The following is a 17,112-nucleotide window of genomic DNA, read 5'->3' as shown; positions in this document are numbered from 1 at the left end:
CTCCTCTTCCGTTGAGCGCTTGGCGAAGCCCTGTCGGAGTACTGCCTCTCCACCATCATCACGCCGTCGTGCTGCTGCTGGAGCCTTCTTCCTGAACCTCTCCTTCCCCCTTGCTGGATCAAGAAGGAGGAGACGTCGTCTGTTCCGTACGTGTGTTGAACGCGGAGGTGCTGTCCGGTCAGCACTTGCTCATCGGTGATTTGGATCACGACGAGTACGACTCCATCATCCCCGTTCCCTTGAACGCTTCCGCACGCGATCTACAAGTGGTATGTAGATGCAATCTCTCTCCCATGACTCTTTGCTTAGATGAACTCATAGATGGATCTTGGTGAAACCGTAGGAAAATTTTTAATTTTCTGCAACGTTCCCCAACACGCGCATGGCCTTTGCCCGAGTCAAGATGTATTGGGTGAAGATGGACGCCATGAAGGTTGCGACCGAGGGACCGCCAGCGGGCAAGGAGCACCGCACGCCCGAGCTGTATTTTGACAGTGTCCTAGACGGATCCCGCCGTGTGGCGGAGCAATGTTCTAAGGATGTTATCTTTGGATGAATGCGTTCATGTTATCATGTCATGTACTATGAAACAAGATCGTTATGTAATATAATGCTTGTTATTTTAAATTTTACCTCCTGTGCGGCCATTTTGTTAAATCTGAGAGTTGGCCAGTCATCGGCTTCCGCCAGCATATAGGTAGTACGGGGGTGTTTGGGATGAATCTAAACACTCTTTACTCCAAATTTTGGTCCTTAAAGGAGGTGTTTAGCACAACGAACAAGGCAATCGGACTATGAGGCTTTATCACCCTCACTTAGCCATAGGAGTTTGACAATAGAAGTTTAGGCACAACCCCTAGTGTTCGGAAGTCCGAACTTGGGATGCTGTAAACACCTGATCCGATAAAAACCGAGTCATCGCATAATGCAGAAAGAATCGCTAAATATTTGTAACCTCTCGAACAGATGACCGGCTCACGCCGTATCATGACAGTCAGTTTTCAGCTTTCTCTACCGAGGTGCTCATCAAGATGAACCAGGACACAATCACATTAGTTCTCCCTTTACTACCCTAGCCGATATAGCGGAAAGTAAGGTAGTAAGCACAGGAGCTGTGCAACCCAACTATTGACCAAAGACATGATTCGGAGCCGATGCATATAATGCTATGAGTTTGGGGTGCCGAACTGTACTGTAAAAAGTGTTCAGACTTTGTTGTCGTAGTATGGAGCATAATGAAGCCCCTGGCGAATTGAGATGTACCATAGTGTACGGGTGCAATTGATAAAAATATCAAGAAAAAGAAAAATGCAGTAATGGGCTAATGTCATAGAAATAGGGCCGCAAACCATTTTCCATTGTTGTTTGATTAATACGTCAAAGCTTATTTTGTACAAATAGTGCAATAAGCAAAAAGGGCTATTTAACATGCCACGACCAAGGGAGAGCTGCGTGTGGGTCCTTAAAGTAGGCATAACGATTATTTAAAGAAACCACCTGGAAATTCCCACATACATTGATGCTTCTTGCAGTCTTGGTGTATCTGTTCCTCTATAGGTCTGTGGATCAGGTCACCAGTAAGGACCTGGGAAAGAAAAGAGACCTGAAAAGAAAAGGAAAAAGTAAAAGTATGCGGGTCCAGGAGCGGTTGATCCATACTATGGACCACAATCTAGCTGTGTCTCCGTCTATGCCCATGGTATTTTAAGTGTGTAGTTATGTATGCGCGATACGAATATTGCCGCTTGGTCGGGACTGGGATGGAGGCTGGATTGCTAGTCAAGCTCTTGACGAGCTGAACTGTCCTTCTGCAGGATAGTTCGGACTCGTTTGAAAGTGTCCAAGAGCTTGGCAGACGAATTAAGGTTCTGCCTGAAAAGCCGCTTTGTACTTCTGCTGCAAGGGCCGCGGTGTGCTCCTCGGTGTGGAGGGAGTGATACGTCCATTTTGCATCATGCTTTTATATCAATATTTATTGCATTATGGGATGTTATTACACATTATATCTCAATACTTATGACTATTCTCTCTTATTTTACAAGGTTTACCATGAAGAGGGGGAAAGCCGGCAGCTGGAATTCTGGCTGGAAAAGGAGCAAACATTGGAAACCTATTCTGCACTGCTCCAAAAGTCCTGAAACTCCACAAAACCTATTTTTGGATATATTAAGAATTATTGAGTGAAAGAAATACATCAGGGGGCCCACACCCTGTCCAGGAGGGTGGGTGCGCCCCCCCTTACTGGGCGTGCCCCCCCTGTCTCCTGGGCCCCCTGTTGGATCTCCGGTGTCCATCTTCCGCTATATGAAGGCTTTTACCCTGGAAAAAATCGTGGGCAAGCTTACGGGACGAAACTCCACTGCCATGAGGCGGAACCTTGGCGGAACCAATCTAGGGCTCTGGCAGAGCTAGTCTGCCGGGGACACTTCCCTCCGGGAGGGGGAAATCATCACCAACGTCATCACCAATGATCCTCTCATCGGGAGGGGGTCAATCTCCATCAACATCTTCACCAGCACCATCTCCTCTCAAACCCTAGTTCATCTCTTGTATCCAATCTTGTATCCAAAACCAGAAATTGGTACCAGTGGGTTGCTGGTAGTGTTGATTACTCCTTGTATCTGATACTTATTGGTTTACTTGGTGGAAGATCATATGTTCAGATCCTTAATGCATATTATTACACCTCTGATTATGAACATGAATATGCTTTGTGAGTAGTTACGTTTGTTCCTGGGGACATGGGTGAAGTCTTGCTATTAGTAGTCATGTGAATTTGGTATTCGTTCGATATTTTGATGAGATGTATGTTGTCTTCTCCTCTAGTGTGTGTCATGTGAACGTCGACTACATGACACTTCACCATTATTGGGCCTAGTGGAGGGCATAGGGAAGTAATAAGTAGATGATGGGTTGCTAGAGTGATAGAAGCTTAAACCCTAGTTTATGCGTTGCTTTGTTAGGGGCTGATTTGGATTCACATGTTTCATGCTATGGTTAGGTTTACCTTAATACTTCTGTTGTAGTTGCGGATGCTTGCAATAGGGGTTAATCATAAGTGGGATGCTTGTCCAAGTAAGGGCAGTACCCAAGCACCGGTCCACCCACATATCAAATTATCAAAGTTCTGAACGTGAATCATATGAGCGTGATGAAAACTAGCTTGACGATAATTCCCATGTGTCCTCGGGAGCTCCTTTCTCATTATTAGAAATTTTCCAGACTTATCCGTTGCTACATAAAGGATTGGGCCACCTTGCTACACCTTATTTACTTTGTTTACTTGCTATTCGTTACTATTTATCTTATCACAAAACTATCTATCACCTACAATTTCAGTGCTTGCAGAAAACCTTACTGAAAACCGCTTATCATTTCCTTTTGCTCCTCGTTGGGTTCGACACTCTTACTTATCGAAAGGACTACGATAGATCCCCTACACTTGTGGGTCATCAGGAGCGTTCCGTGTTTCCATTGACTATTATGACACCGCGTGGTCCGGGCATTTTGAGCTTCAGATAAGCATAGTGCGGCACCACATTGAATCGAGCGAATGCGGTTCATCCGAGGAGTGCGCGATAGCCACTTCGCAAGGGGACGGTATCGAAGATCAAGTCTTCGCTTCAGAAATTGTCCTGGGATCCGAAGAGCACTTCCAGTGTGATTGAGCCTGTACAGCAGGCCTCTACACTTGGTATGACACCTTTAAAGGTTGTTTTTGTGGGCTTGATCCTTGAGGAATTACCGTATCCTGATAGAGCACGTTCAGGCTGCTGCTACCGTCCATGAGGACTCATGTAAGGTGGAATCCATCAATGATTGGGTCGAGGATCAATGCGGTTGAGCCGCCATGATGGATACTGGTCGGATGGTCCCTGCGATCAAAGGTGATTGGGCAAGACGACCATGGGTTGTACTTTGGGGCGACTGGCTCCATCACGTAGATGTCACTGAGCGTGCGCTTGCGCTCGCTCTTGGGGATATGGGTAGCGTTTATCATGTTTACTGTTTTAACTTGGGGGGGGACTTCTTCTGCTCCCTTGTGTTCTGTCGCTGGGGCTCCTCGTCATCGTCCTTGCTTTGCGACCCCTTCTCCTTGTTCTCGACATTTAACTTGTCGGCCTGTTTAAAAACCCAACACTCTCTTTTGGTATGATTGGCTGGTTTATCAGGAGTGCCGTGGATTTTACATGGACGATCGAGTATGTGGGCCAAACTGGACGGGCTCGGATTGTTTCTTTTATATGGCTGCTTCTGCTAACCAGACTTAGAGACACTGAATCCGGCGTTTATTGTCGTGTTTTCGGTGTTGTCACCGTTGCTTCGACGCTTGTGCTTGTTGTGTCGGGGCTTGCCGTTGCTGTTTCTTGCTTCAGAAGTGCCAGGTTCACTTGTATTGTTATTGCTACGGGCTAGCCAGCTATCTTCGCCCGCACAGAAGCGGGTCATGAGTGTTGTGAGGGCTGCCATGGACTTTGGTTTTTCTTGGCTGAGGTGTCGGGCGAGCCATTCGTCATGGAAGCTATGCTTAAAGGCCGCTAGGGCTTCGGCATCCAGAAAGTCGACGATCTGGTTCTTTTTAGTTAAGAACCTAGTCCAGAATTTCCTGGCTGACTCTTTGGGCTGTTGAACTATGTGTCTTAAGTCATCGGCATCCGGAGATCGAACATATGTACCTTGTAAGTTGTCGAGGAAGGCATCTTCCAAGTCTTCCCAGCCGCCGATGGAGTTTTCGGGCAGACTGTTCAACCAGCGCTGAGCTGGTCCCTTGAGGTTTAGCGGGAGGTATTTGATGGCATGAAGATCATCACCGTGGGCCATATGAATATGGAGAAGGAAATCCTCAATCCATATTGCGGGGGTCTATAGTCCCATCATATGATTCAATGTTCATGGGTTTAAACCCTTCTGGGAATTGATGTTCCATTACTTCATTAGTGAAGCAAAGGGGGTGTGTGGCGCCTTTATATAGGTCCAAGTCGTGACGTAGCTCTGATGGAGTTCGTCTGCGGTCTTCGCTCTGGGCGTGGTTATGTTTGTCACGTCCGGCTGGATGTCCATCATTACGCATCAGGGCACGCCCCCGCGATCCATATATTGATCTGGTCTGGCCTGCTCTATTTTCCAGGTCATGCCGCAGGTCATGTGTGTATCCCCGAGCTGTTGTATTTCTATTTTTATGGCGAGATAGTGTGGGCTAGTGTTCGGTTCGAGCTGCCGCTTTGTCCTGGCCACATGGTGGTCGGTCGGCCGCATTATGCGCTAGTAGGACAGGCTCCAGTGCCTCGTCATCGAATTGGGGTAACAATTTGCGCTTCGGGTAGCTTTTGGTTGGGCGCTCGAGGCCGTATTCCTCGGCTGGTAGGACATTAGTCCATCTTTCATTGAGCAGATCTTGATCATCTTGAAGCTGTTGCTGCTTCTTTTTCAGACTCCTTGCAATGGCTATTAGCCGGCGCTTAAAGCACTCCTGTTCGACAGGCTCCTAAGGTACGATAAAGTCTTCGTCGCCGAGGCTCACCTCGTCCTCGGAGAGCAGAAGGTAGTTACTGTCCTCCGAGTCTTCATTCATGGCCTGTTCGTCAGGGCTAACTCGCCCATCTTCTCGTTCGTCCTTTTCGGAGGTTGGCTCAATGGGGTTCTTCATTGTCTTCGGCATCGTCCGGAGTATTGTTTTCTCCTATGACGGTATTGCTGTTTTTACCACGACGTGGCTTAGAGCGGCGCCGCTGATGCCGATGCTTTGGTTGTATCTCAGGAGGCTTATCCTCGACTGGATTTTCATTGTCGCTGTTGTTCTCTTTGGGTGTATCCACCATGTATACGTCATACGAGGAGGTGGCTGTCTAGCGCCCTATAAGCGGTGGTTTTTGTGCCTGCTCCTCTCCGGCATCGTCATCCATACCGTCGATGTCTTCGGGGTTGTAATAGAGCATGTTGGTTAAGTCCTCGACAATGGCTATGTAGTGGGTGGTGGGTGGGAAGCGAAATTCATCAGCTTCCAATTCAAGCCAGATATAGTTCGGCTGAGAGTCTCCTAACAAGGAGAGGGCTTTTAGTGAGTTTAGCACATTGCCTAAAGGTGAGTGCCGGAAGATGTTCGCGGAGCTGAACTTGATCATCGGCGCCTAATAAGGTTCGATGAGCACAGATGCACGTGGTTCGGAACTTATGGCCGGAGACGAATCCGAGGTTCCGATAACACATGCCCCACTCGAGGTTGGACCTGTGTGCGGCTCCACCACCGCTGAGTCTGCGGCTTCCGTGGCGGGGTTGAGCATCCCGTCCTCGGATGGCGCAATCTGCTCTAGATCTAGGGCCAGAGCGGTTATACGTGCTATCTCCTGAGCTCGGTCCGATGACAGATTTAGGTCGTGTTCATCGTGGTGATTGGGAGCACCCACCATGGGCTCGAATCCATCGAAGATCAAGTCTCCGCGGATATCGGCCACGTAATTCAAGCTTCCAAATCTGACCTGATGGCCAGGGGCGTAGCTTTCGATCTGCTCCAGATGGCCAAGCGAGTTGGCCCGCAGTGCGAAGCCGCTGAATACAAAGATCTGTCCAGGGAGGAAAATCTCCCCCTGGACTGCATTGTTGTAGATTATAGATGGAGCCATCAAACCTTTTTGTGATGACGCAGCGGAACTCTCAATGAAAGCACCAATGTCGGTGTCAAAACCGGCGGATCTCGGGTAGGGGGTCCCGAACTGTGCGTATAAGGTTGATGGTAACAGGAGACAAGGGACACGATGTTTACCCAGGTTCGGGCCCTCTCTATGGAGGTAACCCTACTTCCTGCTTGATTGTTCTTGATGAATATGAATATTACAAGAGTTGATCTACCACGAGATCGTAATGGCCAAACCCTAGAAGTCTAGCCTATGTGATTATGATTCTGCCGTATGGACTAAACCCTCCAGTTTATATAGACACCGGAGGGGACTAGGGTTATACAAAGTCAGTTATAGAGAAAGGAATCTACATATCCGAATCACCAAGCTTGCCATCCATGCAAAGGAGAGTCCCATCCGGACACGGGAAGAAGTCTTCTGTCTTGTATCTTCATAGCCCAACAGTCTGGCCCATGTTAATAGTCCGGCCGTCCAAGGACACCTTAATCCCGGACTCCCTCACATATCGATCCCTATGATTACACGAATGATATTTGAGTGAACCTTTGGTTATCATGTGATGTTCCCTTTGCTTCACGATACTTTACAAAACCCGAGATGCATCGGTATCCTCCTGAGTCATACACATGCTCACTATATTATCATCCTCATTACTTGTTTTGTTCTTTTTTCTTGTCCATATGTTCCCGTATCCCCGTGACATAATCATCTAAGTCTGGCCAGGTGATGATGGATGCCATCACACTAAGAGGTCCCTAAGAATATCTCTCCATCACAGGAGGAGAAAATCCCACTCTCGAGCTATCTAGTCCCTTGTTAATCATTCCGATGAACTGTAAGATGTCGTTATGATCACTGTGTTACAGATGATGTGTGAAGAACCCCAATGACGATGTCCTGGATTAGAGGGGGGGGTACTAACAAAGTCATCACATGTTCCTTGGGTTGGGCCGATGGGCCCTCATTCATCGTCAGGATGGATTCCGGAGGCCTTGCGTAGGAGGCATGATCAAGACTACTTCCCCCGAAGACTTGACGTATACGCCAAGATCTTTGCTGCCGCCTTGCTCCTAGATATCGACCTTGTAACCCTAGATACCCTCCCTGGTGTGTATATAAGCCATTTGGTTTAGCCCGTAGAGGGGACATCAACGCAAAATCATTCATCTAGCCCTAGAGTTAGACCAGACATTACGATCTCGAAGTAGATCAACTCTGTACTTGATACATCTTAATCAATATAAACAAGAGCAGGAGATGGGGTTTACCTCCATCAAGAAGGACCAATCCTAGGTAAAAATGGTCTCCTTCTTTCCCGTTACCCTCGATCCGAGATCCATAGCTCGGGACCCCCTACCCTGAGGTCTGCAAGTTTTGAAACCGATACTGGTGCTTTCATTGAGAGTTTTGTTGTGTGATCACCAGAAGGATCGATGGCTCACCTACTGATGTCTACTATGCAACTTGTTCTTGTAGACTCATCTTGGGCCTCCGAGCGCAGAGTTTTGTAGGACAGTAGCAAATTTCCCCCAAGTGGATGACCTAAGGTTTATCAATCCATGGGAGGCGTAGGATGAAGATGTTCTTTCTCAAACAACCCTCCAACCAAATAACAAATAGTCTCTTGTGTCCCCAACACACCCAATACAATGGAAAATTGTATAGGTGCACTAGTTCGGCGAGGAGATGGTGATAAAAGTGTAGTATGGAAAGTAGATATTGATTTCTGCAATAAGAATAATAAAAACAGCAAGGTAATAACTAATAAAACAGAGCATGAACGGTATTGCAATGCTTGAAAATGAGGCCTAGGGTCCGTACTTTCGCTAGTGCAATTTCTCAACAATGCTAATATAATTGGATCACATAACCATCCCTCAACATGTGATGAAGAATCACTCCAAAGTTCCTACCTAGCAGAGAACATAAGAAGAAATCATTTGTAGAGTATGAAACCACGTCGAAGCTATTCTTTCCCATTGACCTATCCAAGAGTTCATACTAAAATAAGACCAAATAACTTCAGATTCATAATATTCAATCCAACACAAAGAACCTCAAAGAGTGCCCCAAGATATCTACCGAAGAAACAAAGACAAGAACGTGCATCAACCCCTATGCGCAGATTACCCCAACGTCACCTTGGGAATCCGCGAGTTGAGTGCGCAAACATATATCAACTGAATCAAAATAATACCCCATTGTCGCCACAGGTATTCATATGCAAGACATATATCAAGTGTCCTCAAATCCATAAAAGTATTCAGTCTGAGAAAACGAAATCTCAAAGGGAAAACCCAATTCCTCACAACAAGATAGAGAGGGGTAAACACCATATGATCCAACTATATTAACAAAGCCCGCGATACATCAAGATCGTGACATCTCAAGAACACGAGAGAGAGATTAAACACATAGCTACTGGTACAAACCCTCAGCCCCAAGGGTGGACTACTCCCTCCTCATCATGGAGGCCGCCGAGATGATGAAGATGGCCACCGGTTATGATTCCCCACTCCGGCAGGGTGCCGGAATAGGGTCTAGATTGGCTTATCGTGGCTACAGAGGCTTACGGCGGTGGAGCTTCTGATCTATGGTCTCCGCGAGTGTTTTTGGAATATTTGATGATTTATACAGCGAAGAGGGGGTGCGGGAGGCCACTGAGGTGGGCACAACCCACCGGGGCGTGCTTGGGGGCCCAGGCGCGCCCTGGTGGGTTGTGCCCCCCTCGGGGCACCCCCAGGTGCTGCTCTGGCCCATTGGATGTCTTCTGGTCCATAAAAAATCCACAAAAAGTTTTGCAGTGTTAGGACTCCGTTTGATATTGATTTCCCGCGATGTAAAAAATAAGAAAAAAACAACAACTGGCACTGGGTCAATAGGTTAGTCCCAAAAATTGATATAAAGTTGCTATAAAATTATTGTAAAACATCCAAGAATGATAATATAATAGCATGAATACTTCATAAATTATAGATACGTTGGAGATGTATGAGCATCCCCAAGCTTAATTCGTACTCGTCCACGAGTAGGTGAATGATATAAGAAATAATTTATGAAGCGTGAATGATAGAAAAGTGCATAAGTTTAACCAATGATAATTTCAATCACTTTCCCTAGAATCGTAACAATAATTCTTTCTCATAAAAAGCATCATGACAAAGTAGCAACCAATTCACATGGTAAGGTTCAAACAATGAATTCTCTTGAAACTCAACAAACCTGTATTCTTAGTCGCCAAACAATTGGAATTCAACTTATTCAACAGAGTCTAAGTAAGAGATCAACATACTCAACCATCATATAGTCTTCTATGATTGCTAACATCACCACATACACATGAGCCAAACGTTTCAACCGAACACATAGAAAGATAGGGGCTTATAATTTCGCCTCCCAACGTATTCACCTCAAGGGTGATGTCAACAATAATAACTCATGCTACCCATATCCAACTGGATATATGTGCCTGGATCTTTCCACACCACATGATGCTTTCCAAAAGAGAAAAATAAAAAGGAAAAGAGAGAAAAACATTGACTCTTGCATGAAAGTAAATACATAAAAGTAAAAGGTAGGCCCTTCGTAGAGGGAAGCAGAGGTTGCCATGCTCTTTTTGTTTGTATGTTCTATCCCTTAGTGTGAAAGAACATCACATTATATTCCCCCTTACAATAGCAACCTTTATTATGCAGTCTGTTGCTTTTATTCTTTGCCATCACAAGTTCGTACAACGCTCAATTTTCCCTTACACTAAATGATCTAACACTTTTAGAAGCAATTTTTATTGCCTTATTGCACTAATGACAACTTACTTGAAGGATCTTACTCAATCCTTAGGTAGGTATGGTGGACTCTTGAGAATAAGATTTGGGTTTAAGGGTTTTTGGATGCACAAGTAGTATCTCTACTTGGTGCGTAATTTTTGGCTAGCAAAGATGGGGGGAAGCACCATATGTTGAAGGATCTATGACAATATAACTTCTATGTTAATATGAATAAACACAAATCATTACGTTGTCTTCCTTGTCCAACGTCAACAATTTTGGCATATAATATTTTGATGGGGGCTCACAATCACAAAATATTTCCAACATAGTGTATTTGCATGTGAAAGTTCTCTTCCTTCTACTAATCATTCATGAATTGCTTGTACGACCAATATTGTGATTGTCAAGCTTCAAAAGATTTCACTTTATAAACCCAATGTGCAGCTACCACTAGGCATGATATGAACATACAATTTCAACTTCATGATGTTCAATTCATTCAACAATTTACTCACAGGATAAAAGTGAAGCACAAGATTAAATGACAAGCTACTCCAAAAACATATAAGTGAAGATCAAGCGAGTAGTTAAGCAAATGGGTAGCCAATTGTGGATTTTCTCTTATTTAAAAACTTTCAAACCTAAGTATTTTATATAAACAGCAAGCAAAACAAAATAAAATGACATTCCAAGCATGTCAAAACTCATGCGAAGAAGCAAAAACTTAGGCTCAACTTATGCTAACCGATAATTGTTGAAGAAGAAAGGTCGGATGCTTACCAAGGCATCCCCAAGCTTAGATGCTCGAGACTTCTTGGAATATTAACTTGGGATGCCTTGGGCATCCCCAAGCTTGAGCTTTTGTGTCCCCTGAATTCCTCTCATATCACGGGTTCCTAAATCTTAAAAACTTCATCCACACAAAACTCAACAAGAACTTGTGACATAAGTTAGTACTCCCTCCGTTCCAAAATAGATGTCTCAACTTTATACTAACTTTAGTACAAAGTTAGTACAAAATTGGGTAATCTATTTTGGAATGGAGGGAGTATAAATCAATGCAAAACCTTATCATCCTCTACTGTAGCAAATAACTAAAATTATTATTTGACATTGCATACTAAATTCCTTTGCATATTCAATACTACTATCCTCAAATAGAATCATTAAACAAGCAAGCATATGCAAACAATGCAACCATAACAGCAATCTGCCAAAACAATACAGTCTCTAAAGAATGCAAATTCATCATACTTCCCTAACTCCAAAAATTTAGAAAAATTACCATACTGTAGAAAATTTATTATAGCTTAGTATTCAAAAAGTTTCAACATTTTATCACATTCTGACTTTTCTCGGGAATTTTTGCAACAGCGATAAACTTTCTATTTTCAAACTACAACTCATATACTTGCAAAATAAGCATGTGGAAAGCTATCCTTGACACTTTTATTGAAGTAAAAGATGCAAAACATTATTTTAAATAACAGCAAGCAAATCCTAGGAAATAAAATTATGCTCCAAGCAAAACTCATATAATGTGACGCTTGAAAATATAGCTCCAAGTGATGTTACCGATATTGTTGAAGACGAAAGAGGTGATACCTTCTGGGGCATCCAAAAGTTTAGTTGCTTGGATCTTACTTGAATATTACCTTGGGGTGCCTTGGGCATCCCCAATCTTAGGGTATTGTCACTCCTTATTGTCCTCATATCGACATCTCATCCAAAACTTGAAAACTTCAATCGCACAAAACTTAACGGAACTTCATGAGATAGGTTAGTATTGTAAAGAGCAAACCATTTCACTTTGGTACTGTCAAAAACAAGATTCATAATTGTTTCCACACAATGCCTACTGTATCATATCATTTCCACAATTTATATTGAGCCATATAAGCCAAAGAAACTAGGAAACAAGCAAACTATGCATTGAAAACAGAATCTGTCAAAAATAGAATAGTCTGTAGTAATCTGTACTCCAACCATACTTCTGCTACTCCAGCAATTCTTAAAAACTAGGAAAACATAGAGAATTTGTATATCTATCACCTGTAAAAAATTCATATCCAAATCACGTTCCAGTGAATTTCAAAATTCCTGGACTGAGCGCAAAAGTTTCTGTTTTTGCACAGATTCAAGTCAACTATCATCCACACTATCCCAAAGGCTTTACTTGGCATTTTATTGAAACAATAGCAATAAAACATGATTAATACAGTAGCCTAATCATGTGAACACACAAAAACAGTAGGGGTAAATGTTGGGTTGCCTCCCAACAAGTGCTTTTCTTTAAAGCCTTTTAGGTAGGCATGATAAGTTCAATGATGCTCGCAGAAAAGATAAGGATTAAAACATAAAAAGAGAATCATGAATCACAAGTTCCTCTCTCATAATAATTTTCGGTAGCATCATGAATAGATTCATCCATATAACCATCACATAAAGCATTCTTTTCATAATGCAAAAGTATAGAAAATTTATAACTCTTTATGGCATACATGTCATCATAATAATCATCATAAGTAGAAACTTTGTTCTAATCATAGTCAGTTGAAATCTCTTCCAAAATAGTGGATGTATCACTAAATTAAGTCATGACCTCTCCAAATCCACTTTCATCAATATTGTAATAAGATTCAACACCCCCCAAACTAGTGGGATCACTACTACCTAGAGATGACACTCTTCCAAACCCACTTTCATCATTGTAATCATCACAAATAGGAGGCATGCTATGATCATAATAAATTTTCTTATCGAAAGTAGAAGGAATCAAAGGATCATATGCATTATGCAAAGCATCTCCAAGATTAGGACAAGCATTATTTTCAGCAAATAAATCTTCAAACATTTCATACTCATCAAACATACTTGTGGTTTTGCATATCATCTTAATCATTCTTATCAATAGCATGAATGGCACCAATGGAATAGTAAACATTATTATCATATTCTTTCAAGCAAGTGCCAAAAAGATTTTCAAGACCATAAGAGGCATCATTCTCTTCCCAATCATAATCATCACAACAAGTAGTAGGCATCACAAAATCATACTCAATACCATCATCCTCCATCAACATATTTGCTCCACTTTCATGAGACACTATGATGATAGGAGCAATATTACTTGGGACAGTTACCTTTTTACCTCTAGTTTTTCTTCTTTTCATTTTCTTCTTCACCACCTCACGTGTGGGTTAATCAATTTTTTTGAGCTTCTTGTTGAAGAGATTGATAAAATAGGAAGGTCCTCCTCGTTACCTCATTCATCATAAGAAACACTAGGAGGGTATAGGGAAATATTTTCCCTTTCATTAGTACTATCTTCATATTCTATTTGTTTTCTTGTCTTTAGATAGTTGGCAATATAAGGAATCTAAATGCAGTTTACCGCATAAAACATATAAATTTCCTCTAGATCAAAATCAAGAAATCTCTTGAGATTAAATTTTGCAATACCTCAGTTATATGTTTCATTTCTTCATACCCCAAAAGAAGACTAAGATCTTTATGATGCTCAAGGGTAATCAAGTTATCACAATTTTTCGGCACGATTTGATCATGAAACAATTTGCATTGGAGATTTAAATGACCACGTTCATTGCATAGTTCACAAGGATGAAGAAAAAAATTAAATATTTCAACACAATCATCTAGCCTCTGTTGCAAACTTTTTGTTTGTAAATATTTATGCTTGTTGCAAAATATATCTTCCCCTTTTGGTGTGTATTTGAACTCCCAATTCACTCCGCAAAATTTGACATCCTTATAGGAGACATCATTATCATGACTAATGCAATCATCATTAACATCATGGATATTCAAAGAATTCATACTAGCAATATTGCAATCGTGCTCATCATCCAAAAGTTTTTATGCCATAAATTTTATTGAATTCTTTTTCTGGCAATTGAGCATAACTATTAGAACCCTTATTCTCAAGATAGACAATATAAAGATAATGAATAATTTGAGGTAACCTTAATTCCATTTTTTGTAGTTTTCTTTTATAAACCAAACAAGTGATAAACAAGAAACTAAAAGATTCTATTGCAAGATCTAAAGATATACCTTCCAGAACTCACCTCCCCGACAATGGCACTAGAAAAGAGCTTGATGTCTACTATTCAACTTGTTCTTGTAGAATCGTGTTGGGCCTCCAAGTGTAGAGTTTTGTAGGACAGTAGCAAATTTACCTCAAGTGGATGACCTAAGGTCTATCAATCTATGGGAGGCGTAGGATGAAGATGTTCTCTCACAAACAACCCTACAACCAAATAACAATGAGTCTCTTATGTCCCCAACACACCCAATACAATGGCAAATTGTATAGGTGCACGACTTCGGCGATGTGATGGTGATAAAAGTGTAGTATGGATAGTAGATATTGATATTTGCAATAAGAACAATAAAAAACAGCAAGGTAGCAACTGACAAGACGGAGCATGAATGGTATTGCAATGCTTCAAAATGAGGCCTAGGGTCCGTACTTTCACTAGTGCAATCTTTCAACAATGCTAATATAATTGGATCACATAACCATCCCCCAAAGTGTGACAAAGAATTACTCCAAAGTTCCTATCTAGTGGAGAACATAAGAAGAAATCGTTTGTAGGGTATGAAACCACCTTGAACTTTTTCTTTCCGATCGATCTATCCAAGAGTTCATACTAAAATAACACCAAATAATTTCAGAGTCATAATACTGAATCCAACACAAAGAACCTCAAAGAGTGCCCCAAGATTTCTACTGGAGAAACAAAGACAAGAACGTGCATCAACCCCTATCCATAGATTACCCCAATGTCACCTCAGCAATTGATGACCCACAAGTGTAGGGGATCGCAACAGCTTTCGAGGGTAGAGTATTCAACCCAAATTTATTGATTCAATACAAGGGGAGCCAAAGAATATTCTTGAGTATTAGTAGTAGAGTTGTCAATTCAACCACACTTGGATAACTTAGTATCTGCAACAAGGTATTTAGTAGCAAAGTAATATGATAGTAATGGTAACGGTGGTAAAAGGTAAAGATAGTAATAGCAATATTTTTGGTGTTTTGTAGTGATTGTAACAGTAGCAAAGGCAAAGTAAATAAGCGAAGCACAATATATGAAAAGCTCGTAGGCAATGGATCAGTGATGGATAATTATGTCGGATGCAATTCCTCGTGTAATAGCTATAACATAGGGTGACACAGAACTAGCTCCAATTCATCAATGTAATGTAGGCATGTATTCCGAATATAGTCATACATGCTTATGGAAAAGAACTTGCATGACATCTTTTGTCCTACCCTCCCGTGGTAGCGGGGTCCTAGTGGAAACTAAGGGATATTAAGGCCTCCTTTTAATAGAGAACCGGACCAAAGCATTAACACATGGTGAATACATCAACTCCTCAAACTACGGTCATCACCGAGAAGTATCCCGATTATTGTCACAACGGGGTTGCCGGATCATAACACATAATAGGTGACTATAGACTTGCAAGATAGGATCAAGAACACACATATATCGATGAAAACATAATGGGTTCAGATCTAAAATCATGGCACTCGGGCCCTAGTGACAAGCATTAAGCATAGCAAAGTCATAGAAACATCAATCTCAGAACATAGTGGATACTAGGGATCAAACCCTAACAAAACTAACTTGATTACATGATAAATATCATCCAACCCATCACCGTCCAGCAAGCCTACAATGGAATTACTCACGCACGGCGGTGAGCATCATGAAATTGGTGATGGAGGATGGTTGATGATGACGACGACAACGAATCCCCCTCTCCGGAGCCCCGAACGGATTCCAGATTAGCCCTCCCGAAAGAGATTAGGGCTTGGCGGCGGCTCTGTATCGTAAAACGCGATGAAACTTTCTCTCTGATTTTTTCTCCGTGAGACAGATTATATGGAGTTGGAGTTGAGGTCAGTGGAGCCTCAGGGGGCCCACGAGACAGGGGGCGCGCCCAGGGGGGAGGGCACTGTCACGCCCAAGATGCGACCCTATCCTAAAGGAACTCGAAGGTCCCACCAAGGATAGAAGCGCATCTTGAAGATGCTTTTGCAAGGTGGATATCATTACATCAACATTACATAATAGATGGGGATACATACAAGAGGCATACAATGCCACACGAATACAACATCATCTTACATAAGAGCACCATCCGACTACGAATGAAACACAAACAAAAACTCAAACGACATCCACCCTGCTAGCCCAGGCTGCCGACCTGGAACCTATCCCCTGATCGAAGAAGCAGAAGAAGAACTCAACACAAGCAAGCATCGCTCTCGCCTCATGATCATTGCATAAACCTATACCTGCAACTGTTGTTGTAGTAATCCGTGAGCCACAAGGACTCAGCAATCCCATTACCATGGGTACCAAGACTAGCAAAGCTTAATGGGAAAGGAAGGGGTAAAGTGGTGAGGTTGCAGCAGCGACTAAGCATATATGGTGGCTAACATACGCAAATAAGAGCGAGAAGAGAGCAAACGGAACGGCCGTGAAGCTAGCAATGATCAAGAAGTGATCCTGAACTCCTACTTACGTCAAACATAACCCAAAACCGTGTTCACTTCCCGGACTCCACCGAAAAGAGACCATCACGGCTACACACGCGGTTGATGCGTTTTAATTCATATCTGGTGTCAAGTTATCTACAACCGGACATTAGCAAGTTCCCATCTGCCGCAT

This window comes from Triticum aestivum, chromosome 6B (assembly GCF_018294505.1).
Source record: "Triticum aestivum cultivar Chinese Spring chromosome 6B, IWGSC CS RefSeq v2.1, whole genome shotgun sequence".
Lineage (NCBI taxonomy): Eukaryota > Viridiplantae > Streptophyta > Magnoliopsida > Poales > Poaceae > Triticum > Triticum aestivum.
Note: the sequence above shows the minus strand (reverse complement) of the source record.